Genomic DNA, 11,561 nt, shown 5'->3' on the forward strand with positions numbered 1-11,561 from the left:
AAATTTAACAGCTGCAAACAAGAAAGACTAGCGATCCATCTGCCAAACAGATCAGCAGTTACTGGACAGCTACTAAAGTCTATACCATTATCTCCAATACTTACAGCTTTCAGATTATGAAATTTTTGATAAGGGGAGGGGCGCCCCACCCCCCCCCCCCCCCACCACCATTTTTTTTAGCATTCGGTCAAATTTTCGCAGAAATTTTGGCGAAATTTTGGCAGAAATTTTGCAAAATCGGCCGAATTTTAGCAAAATTCTTGATTTCTGCAGAAATTTTGGCATAAATCAGGTAGATTCGGTAAAATTTACGAAGATCGCTCCCCCAATAAAAAGAGCCCCAGGACACCCCTGACTAAAGCAGTCTAGCCTTGGTCACGAAAAACACAGGTAAGAGAGAAGCTTTTTGAAGGCCAGATCTTCAGTAGATTTTTGACTGTATGATTTATAATAAGAAGATTTTGCATTAATTTCTCATAGAATTCCACTGGCAAGTAACATTATAACAATGAATTTGACAAACTGCCAAGACACTGTGAGGAATATTTGCCAGGGTTTCAGGCTTGATTTGTCATCCTTACAGAGTAAAACGAGCAGAAAGAAGCATTTTATCATGGAAAAAAACCATCATAGACTACATTAAAATGAACAGTATATTTTTATGCAAAAGTTTGACTCTTTTTTATAACTCTTTTTTTAAAACAATAAGAAAATTTAGCGTAAAGAGCGAGGCGTTGATTAGGGGACAGCCCCTTTCATACAGGGAATAATTTCTCCTCGTTTTCAGTTTTAATGTCGCTCCTTACCGTGAAACGGGGTTACTTTGAACCTTGTGGGTTACTTTGAACAAAACAGTAGCTCTCTTGTGATATTTACTGGCCAAACATCTTGTTTGGGAGTTCATACTGTAAAAACATCCGTTGGTTATAGTCTGGATATAATCTCGTTATACAGTAAGACTCAATTGTGATTCCCTACGGACTTATCACAATCAAAATTTTTGAACTTGAACTTTTGAACTTGGATTATTTATTATTTAATTATTTGATTACCCTACGGACTTTTCATTGAAAATAATTTCAGAATTGGAACTTGAATTATTTGAGAGCCAATTATTTTGGAAAGAAATTGACTTTGGACTCAATAACTAGTTGTATTACCAGTAAAATTCAATAGGAATATGACACGAATCAGAGCTACTTATATTTGCCCTGGATGTGAGAGGCCGTGTGGGAAAGGTGTGACGATTCAGTGCTCGAAATGCCTTCTATGGTTTCATTCCCCCTGTGCTGGAACCACACCAGTATTACGGCAAGAAAACCCCAACTGGAAATGCAGCTCATGTGTTATGGCTGTTGTAATTGAGCACCCTGAGGCTGATACTCCTGCATACGCTGTCGTTAACCCCAAGAATATGTTTTCCCCGCCTTTGGAGAACCCATCCCCTCAAAATTGTCCCAAAAGTTGTGAGAATTGCCTTCCATAAGACAATTTATTAATGCAACTTGAAAAAAAAAATTCACAGCATGGAAGAAAAAAATGAATCTCAAGCCCGATTTCTATCGATGAAACAAACCGAAATCGACACCCTGAATTTACAGCTATTTGAAAAAAGTTGTGACGTTGTGGTGAAAATTGCTGAAGGACTAGGAATCACCAAAAGACGAGAAACTAAGAAAAAGTATTTCTTTTTTATATCAACTGGTACTTGCAAACTTGGTGAACAGTGTCCGTTTATTGATGAAAGCAAAAACGTTAATGATAAGAAGAAACAACTAAATCAACGAGGAAATTCCCGTGTAAATAAAGTGTGCAAGTGTTTCGAAGGAGGTTCCTGCAACAAAAAAAATAATTGTAAATTTCTGCATATATGCTGAAAATACAGACTGAAAAAGTGCAAAGCAACAAATTGCAATTTCGATCATGTTGGTCTTTGCCCTATGATGGCTTGTGCCAACAAGTTGCGCAGTTTGACTCATAGAGTTAGTAATTTAAAATGTTGCATTAATCGTTCAGTGCCTTTTAAGTATTTTGACCGTTTGCCTCGTTTTAATCGTTTTAACCGTGATCCAGTATTTGATTATAGTATGCCAAGCCATAGCCAGATTGTTTATGGAAGCAATGCTTTAAGCAATAATTCTAGACCCGAGCCGGTAAAAAAAAACTTGTCGAGACGAGGGGGCCACCAGCTGAGCCAAAGAAATCCACCTTTTCGGTTCTCCTCCCCCCAATCGCGCCCACGACAACCTTTTTCAATACCGACATCGCGTTACTGGATCCCTTCTTCGCGGTCACCACGGGTCAGACGGGCTCAACATATCTCTCTGGTTCCTCTTGCAGCTCTCCCTTCCTCATCCTCCCTCCCCACCTACCCTCCCCCAATCCCTAGATCTATCCTTCCTAAAATATCAGCCTCCCGCGTTTCGATTATAAGCCACGCCGTCCCACTTAGTAACAGGTTTTCTTCATTTGAAGAAATTGATCTTGAAGAATCGTTAAAACACCAGGAAACTGTCTGCACAAGGACTAAGGTGAAAACAAAGGTCAAAGAATACTCTTCTGACACTTTTGCTCTCCCTAGTTTTTTTGTATAGTAATGCGGAAAGTTTAAATACGGATAAGATTATTGAGCTGGAGAATTTAGCTCAAGTAATTTGAGCCTCAATAGCAGCAGTAACAGGTTCATAGGCAAAATCCGGATCTACTCAGTTTATCCGGTTACAATAAAATGATAAAGTCACGCCCGGATGACCACTGGCTTGGAAAAAAGGGAGGAGGTCTTGCAATTTATATTAAAAAGAAAATTCCTACTTTTCAGATAGAGGTACCTGTGCTTGATGATTATGATGAAATTCTTCGGGTATTTGCAAAGCCAAAACGCCTGCCCTCCCATTACAATGGTATAGCTGTTTGTGTTTTTTATTATTCGCCAGGACAAGATGTCAATTCTCAAAAAGCTTTCCGGGAAAAACTTCAATTAAGCGCTGACTACGTACAGGCTAAATACCCCACGGGTGGTATGTTCCTGCTTGGTGACGCTAACGAACTAAGACTTGAGTCTTTGGAAGCAGGATTAGGTCTAAAACTGTTAATTAATTGCCCAACAACAAAACGTGGTACGGCTCTGGACCGCATAGCTACTAACATGTCTCAATTCTACAGGAAACCCTCCCCAGGCCCCCCAATAGGAGGAAGCTACCTACACCCCATAAGCAAAGTCCGGGTCAGTTACACTACAGTAACAGCTGCAAGTCGGCCAATCACAAACAGCGGATTGTTTGGTTTCGGTAATTGGCTCACAACTGAAAATGGGACGGTATATTTTCTGCGCTGATGAAATGGCCACTACTTTCCAAGAAAAACTTCTCAGCAAGTACCATTTCTATTTTCCTGAAAAATTTAACAAATATTTTTCAGCAGATCGTCCATATGTTACAAAAGAAATCAAAGTACTAAACAGGAAAATGAGACAACTTTTCAGGAACAAAAAACATAAAGAAGCTACTAACCTGAAGAATAAAATCAGAGGAATGACTCACCAGGCAGCGGCGTTGTACTACCAAAAGGAAGTATCTCATTTATCGGATTCTAAGCCTGGACAGTGGTACAAAAGGATAAAGCAAATGGTAGCTAAAACGCAGACTGGATTGGATCTTGGCTATGATGAGCCGGACAAAGAAATTGCAGATCGCCTAAACACTCACCTGGCAGCGATTGTTCAGTCACTTCCACCACTAAGCTCGGAGGATTTTCCGAATGTGTTTCCAGATTTTATGGATTTCCCAATCATCACAGAATCTCAAGTTCGCCTTAAATTGATGAAACTGAAGAGGACCAATATTACATCACTCGAATTTCCTGTTGACCTCATTAAGGCTTTTCCTGAATTTTTAAGTGCTCCGTTAACTTTAATATTTAACAAGATTACAATGTCAGGCCAGTATCCGCGAATTTGGAAAAGTGGATTCATAACCCCTATCCCCAAAAAAGGACTCCCCTGTGATTTTACTGGTGTGAGGCCTTTTACGATGACATCGATTTTTAGCAAGATTTATGGAAGTTTCATCGCTGGATGGCTGAAAACTTTTATTCTGCATAAAATTGACCCTCAACAATTCGGTAATATTCCCAAGAGTTCAACAGGCCATTACTTAGTTAGTTTGCTTGGTAAGATTTTAAAGCATCTAGATGAACCGGAACGCTGGGTCAACCTCATCGCGATTAACCTAAAGAAAGCATTTAACCTGATATGCCACAGAACCCTTATCCTCAAGCCATTGACAAATTTTAATGCTGATGTATATTTGATAAGAATAGTTGCAAACTTTCTTTCAGGTAGAAGCCAAAAAACTAAGTATAGATCAGCCTATTTTGATCGCCAGCCAATTTACTGTGGAGTTCCCCAGGGAACAATTTCAGGCCCTTTACTTTTTTTGGTTATGGTTAATGAGTTGGCAAATGTTTAGTCGGATCGCTTTAAATTCGTTGATGATCTATCCGTACTGGAGCTGGGTGAAAAGTGTTTCAAGTGAGGCAGACAGAATAATGGCGAGTTTATTAGTTTACTATTTAAAAAACTATTTGATGAATATATTTGTTTATTTTTTAGTTTTGTTTCTCCTCTTTTTTTCACTAGCCATAGAGCTTTAAGGGGGTGACTATGTTGAAGTATTTCTTATTTTTGTGTGCAATTTACCGTGGATCTTAGTATCCACTGATATATTTCTTCTTTTTTTCAATGAATTCAATTCCTGTTGACTTTTAGCTGTTTTCTATAGTGTTTATTGTTAATTCTGCACAGCATAGGTCTCAACATGATATTTGCACTGGTCTCTCTTTTTTCACTGGCAGTGATTATCCTTGTCTTTTTCTTCTTATTATCTATTCTGTTATTTTATTCTTAGCCATTGTGGTCTTAGCAACTATTTTCATTAATGTTTTGAAATAATATATTTAACAGCAGTCCACTGAAAATATCTTTATTATTGCTAACCATAGCTTCGGATATTTCAAAAATGTGGTGGAAAAGTCATAGATTAAAATAAAGGTGAATCATGGATAAAGAGCAAGTAGACATTTCTGTACATCGCAAAGCAATAAAATTATTATTTTGGTGGTTTTTTTTTCTCCAAAAATTTGTATAAGAAAAAGGATTATATATGCCTCCATAAAAGGGGGGGGGATGCAATTATAAAGGTTTGAACAATGATATTTGGAAATTGTTAAATGAGGCAAGGAATGATACTACCGTCTTGTTTTTTACTCTTTTCTTGCAACGTTCAGAAAGAAATCTTTGACTAAAATTATACAAAACATTCTCAAGACTTTTTTTTTCAGCGCAACAGTCTTGTTCATAGCCTCTTTGGGACTAAGCACTGAAATCACAAAAGAGTAGTATTACACAATTTCCGGTACAACACTGTCTGAAAATAGATCAGTTATGAAAGACATAACTGATACTATATACATAACTGTTGGCATTTTTTTAGCATTAGCCTAATTTGGATAACACTCTTATTTTTAGCCTCTCTCGAAGGAAACTCTGTAATAACATCATTTTTATTTATAATACAAGTAGCTTAACATTTCTATGATGCATATTTCTTTTGTTGTTTCCACTTCAATTCAATACTTGTTCATTATACTTTTGTTTAAATTGTAATATCCATTGTAATCTGATATACATTGTAAATCTTTTACACATATATGTGTGTTTGCAATATTCAATGCCCTTTTCATCTTTGCTGTTTTTGATTTCAGGCAACTATTTGCTGTGATGAGTTTATATAATTTTTTTTGTGAGCACTGCTGTGTAGCCAGCCTGTGATGCCACTAGCCATTGAACAGCAATGTCATGCTTTAGTCCATCAAAAAGCTTCCAAAAAACTAGATGATCACAGATTGATATACCATTAAGGCCATTTTGGAAAGCCTCCATGGCATTTTTAGTTTAAGCCCCAAGCTGCATGAGGCCAACACAGCCATGCAAAATCCTCTATCCCAATATATTCATTGCCTCCCTCCTTACACCCTCTTTTCACTGGATGGAAATACCCTCATTCCCCCCTGTCTTTGTACCGTCCCTGGCAGTTCCCATTTCCCTTAAATCTTTCCTTACAATGCCCTCCCACCCCGTACACAGACAATTTCCACCCAAACCAATCCAGAGACAATTTCTCTGGAAAACATATAGCAAATCTTCCTCTGTTTTTTTTTTTGTTTTTTTTGAGCACCCATGGTTCAGAGCCATATTTCACTTTATCTTTCAATATACTAATCTTGGCTCACAGACTTATTTTCATGTTTGTTCAAACGTGAAAAAACTCCCTAGGCCTTGGCTTTTCTACTTTTAACATCTTTGCTGCACTAACCATCTTTACTAATAAAAGGGTTCTTTTGATTGGAAATTGAAAGGGCTAGTGCCATTTTTAATGGTTGAAAGTGATTGGAGAGCGACTACCACCCCTCTCACGCCCACCATTTCCCCAAACACATACAATCAAAATTGTGGGATAGCCATTTTGTTTAACGTAGTTGAAAGTTCTGGAAATTAGGTCTAAGAGGATGACAACCACCCTAACAGCTCTTAGGGTAGGGGTTGTAATTTATGCCCTGGGGGAATATAAACTGCATTCAGAGGCAACAATCATCCAGGCTAAAGTAATCATAGTAATCATAAGTAAAGAACGATGTTGGCACAATGTATTATTTTTTTAACCCTCCCCCCCCAGCCCTCAGGGCAAGGGTTGTAATTTATGCCCTGGGGGAATATAAAGTTTTTATTGAAAGCGTTGTCGTAGAAACTTCAATTGGAAAATTGAAAGGGGTAGTGCCTTTGTTAGTAGTTAAAAGTGAGTGGATAGTGACTAACGCCCCTCTCACGCCCACCATTTTCCCAAGCACATCCAATCAAAATTTTGAGATATCTATTTTGTTCAACGTAGTCGAAACCTCTGGTAATTAGGTCTTTTAGGATGATAACCCCCTCAGAGCCCTCAGTGCAAGGGTTGCAAGTTATGCCTGGGGGGGGATATAAGGTTTATATAGAAAGTTGTTGTAAAAATTTCAAAAAGGGCTCATTTGATTGGAAATTGAAATTGCCCTTTTTAATAGTCGAAAGTGAGTGGAGAGTAATTAACCCCCCTCTTATGCCCACCATTTCCCCAAAAACAGTCAATCAAAGTTTAGATATAGCCATTTTGTTCAACGTAGTTGAAAGTTCTGGGAATTGTGTATTTAAGGATGACAAACCCCACAGAGTCCCAAGGGCGAAGGTTATAAGTTCTGCCCTGGGGGCATATAAGGTCTTTATAGATAGAGTAGTCGTGAAACTTCAAAAGGGGCTCATTCAATTGGAAATTGAGAGGGCTAGTGCCCTTTTTAATAGTCGAGTGATTGGAGGGTTACTAACCCCCATCTCACGCCCACCATTCCTCCAAACACATCCAACCAAAATTTTCAGATAGCCTTTTTGTTCAACGTAGTAGAAAGTTCTTGAAATTAGGTCTTTGATAATGACACACACCCTTCGCCCAAGCACTCAGGGCAAGTGTTGTAAGTTATGCCCTGGGGACATATAAGATTTTTGTTGAAAGTTTTGTCGTAGAAACTTCAAAAGGGCTCATTTGATTGGAACTCGAGAGGGCTGGGGCCATTTTTAATAGTTGAAAGTGATTGGAGAGCGACTACCGCCCCTCTCGCGCCCACCATTTCCTCAAACACATCCAATCAAAATTTTGAGATAGCTATTTTGTTTAACGTAGTTGGAAGCTCTGGAAACTAGTTCTTAGAGGATGACAACCACCCTAACAGCCCTTAGGGGAAGGGTTGTAATTTATGCCCTGGGGGCTATAAGGTGTTTACAGAAAGCGTTGTCGTTTCAAAAAGGGTTCATTCGATTGGAAATCGAAAGGCCTAGAGCCCTTTTTGATAGTCGAAAATGATTGGAAGGCTTGACATTTTTATAGTAAAGATCGATGTGGGTAATAATGTATTGTTTTTTGTTGTTGTTTAGACCAGGGCAGTTCCCACCGAAGGAGTTGTCGTGGGAACTTCGAAAAGGGCTCATACGATAGAAAATAGAAAGGGCTGATGCCCTTTTTGATAGTCGAAAGTGATTGGAGAGCAACTAATCCCCCTCCCCCGCCCCCCCTCCTATTTGCCCATTATGTTTAAAAACTAAATGTTGCCTTAAGATTAAATAAATATGCACTGTGTTAATGCTAATTCCCAACAAGTTATCTCCCGAAAAGTAGCAAAAAAGTTTGAGAGACATGCGTACCAAGGATTAAGTAGGAAAGAGGGAAGATTAGCATTTCGTCTTAGATCAGGCCATGCAGATATAAAATCATACAGGGCAAAGTTTTATGGAGAGTCAAGTAACTGTGAGTTTTGTGACAAAGAAGAAAGTCTGGTACATCTTTGTGATTGTGATAAGTACACTCTCCACAGACAGGATGTCAATGCTTTTTTTCACGAACGAAGAAAACAGTTGAGTGTAAATTTCATTCTGGGTGGATTTGCAAATGAAAGTGACAATATACAGATACTAAAGCTGGTCGCATAGTTTATAACTGCCATTGGGAGAGATGGGACGATGTGATGGGAAGAATAATTATGATTAATTAATGTGACAGAGCAGATTATTGATGATTGATTAACCAAAGTGGGATCCAGATTTATTGAAAGAAGACCCAAGTGACACAGCAGTCAAGAGGGGTCTTTAATTCGTTCATCATCATCATTGCTGATTTTCAAAATTAAATTTAGGTATCTAGTCCTTTTGAACGTTTAGTAAAAATGGAGTTTTTTTGCCATCCTGGCTAAAATAAGCAAGGCTTTACCTAGGTAAAGCCTTGCTCTCAGTATTTTGAGTTACATAAGTAGGATAAGGCTACACAGGGCTTAAATGTTCAAACAATTTTGTTTAAATTTTCAAATTCATTAACCTTCTGGCTATCAAAAACCTATCTGGTATAAGCTAAGAATTAGGGATATTGAGAAGGAAATATGTAAAAAAACAATTCTTGTTTCATAATGTGCAGAAATATTTTAGTTAGGCTAGTGCCTTTTGGGTGAATTTGTAGATTTCAACCTAATTTAGCTAAACTGAAAGTAAATAAATCACATGATGTCTTTAATTTTGCTCTTTTATAATTAAATATTTACTTTGGTAAAATTCTACTTTAGCTACTTTTGGCTATCTTTGATAGCCATTTTATAAATGGCTGGATGTTACCTTTGAGCAAGTTACCTCCCTATCACCTCCCATGTATTTTGCTTAATCAAAGTATTCTTGTGATTTTTCTCTGTCTTCTCATTACAGAAACCTTCTGTTCTCCACATGCACAATAGGTTCTTCAAGAAAATCAAACTCTTATGCCATTCCATATATCTACCATTTGCTCACCCTCCATTCCTGTCAAATTTCTTGCCACTAAACTTCGATGTAATTGGTTGAAACCTAGAACTATTATTACGCCTAGGACAGAGACTCTCGAGGCCCTTGTGAACGGAACGTTTTTGTCAAATCGTAGCCCGACTACGACTAAGCCCCGTGTCAGTGGCCACTATTTGTATAGTAGAGAAATGTTGATTGCACAAAACTTCTATTGATCTTAAAGGTCCCAGGACCTTCTTGTGGTCCGTTTCTAGGCCAGCTTAAGCGCTTGGTGTGGACTTAAGAAAATGTGTCAGTACCCGTCTTGAACTGGTTCTGGGGCCATTGCTTTTCCTGAAGCCGCAACAATTTTAATGATCTAAATAATAACGAAATGATAGGTCGGAACGTTACAATACTAAAGACAAATAGCCATATTGATATTCTGACTGACGAATTCAGACGCTCTTAAATTGACATATTAGAAGTTTCTTATACGCGTATCTCAAGGGTGCGAATACTGAAATTAGATGATAGAGAATTCACTCAGGCAGGATGGATGGGATGCAAAGGCAGAGACTAGGAAAAAGGAAGAATAAGGAAACTACTAGGTCTTGTTTCGGTTTGGAAGGTATTAATAATAGAATGATAGTTGTATAATTTATGACCAAAAAGTGCTGGGTATGAGTCACAGTAGTGTATACTACCATAGAGCCGACTGATGGAGATAATACTGACTCAGAGGAGTTTACTTACTGCTACAGGAAGAAATAGACAGGTAACCAGGTAGAAATTTAATATTTTCACTAGGTGTCTTTAGATCCCAGATCTGTAAAAATAGGAATAGATGGTATCTTAGCGTAGGTAAAATCTGTGTAGGAAAAGAAAGTAGTAAGGGTTATAGACTGCCACAATTTTGTAGGTGTGACAATCTGTATTTAGGGTTAATCCAAAGACTAAACTTAGGAAATGCAATTACCTTCTGGGAAGTCGTGATGCTTATAGACACTAAGATGGGCATTTGAGGGACACTTTACAGGAACAGTTAAATGCTAAGTTGAAGTGTCAAAAACTTGACACCATTGAAGATGGATAGAGTAATTTGAGGAAAATTGTTTGTACAGTTGCAGATGGTATTACCAAGCTGACATCTAACCACGTGCACCAGATCTAACCATCACAGGGCCTTACTTTAAGCAAGAACTACAGTAACTATTATTCTAAGGACGTAATGTAAATAAAAAAAAAAATTTCTATGTTAGAGCAACTGCAGTCGCCTTTTACTAGTTTGATCAAAGAATATCCAACTTTCATAAAAATCGTATACACGTACACACCTATAGACCAAAAGAAAATGTACTGAATCAGGCACAATTATGTAATTCATCGCAATACTGCTTGGGATTTTTTTACATCAATCAACTCCTGGCTGAAGTATGGACTAGTTTAAAATTGTTCTTTAATTGTTCTTAATTGTTCTTTAATGTGTAGCTTTAATTGTTCTTATTTTAGAAACGTATCTTCAAATACTATGCTAGTAAAGAGAGCAAATCATCTTTAGCACTATTGTTTGTGTATATTTGAAGCAGTTTATATTACTGACCTACAAATAAGATGAACATACCAGTCGATGCCTTTTTTTATGCTCTTTCTGAACATAATAATCACTTAACTTGGAAATTGAATTTTTAGCCCTTTACCCAGCCTCAAAGATGATACCCTTTTCTCTTATTTTAAATACTGCTTGCATACTGTTATTAGTGTCACTCTTGTTTAAACCGGTTTACCCGTAAATTGAATTTTTCTATTACGAAATCAAGAACCAGTAACCACATGGGAAATAGATAATGTGGGCTATAAATTTGCACATGTTTCAACACGAATTTCAAAACTTGACTTTCTTGGATTTTTTTTTTTTGGGGGGGGGGGGAGGCGGGGGTGGTATAAATTTGAAAAAGTCTGAAACATGTGATAATTAGAAGGAGATTTTGGGGTTTCCCAAGGAGAGGAAAGACTTTAAGTAGTCTTCCCTCTGAAAGGGTCTATACATCTACAGGCACATGACATCTCTGTCATGTCTGATAGATGACATCCATATCATTCAATTGATTTTCCAAGGGTGAATTTCTTGGATAAATGAAATGGTGATCTATTACGTCAACATTTGATCTTGAAAGAAACC

Source organism: Artemia sp. Qi Xiang Cuo, chromosome 21 (assembly GCF_049724085.1).
Source record: "Artemia sp. Qi Xiang Cuo chromosome 21, ASM4972408v1, whole genome shotgun sequence".
NCBI classification, from domain to species: Eukaryota; Metazoa; Arthropoda; class Branchiopoda; order Anostraca; family Artemiidae; genus Artemia; species Artemia sp. Qi Xiang Cuo.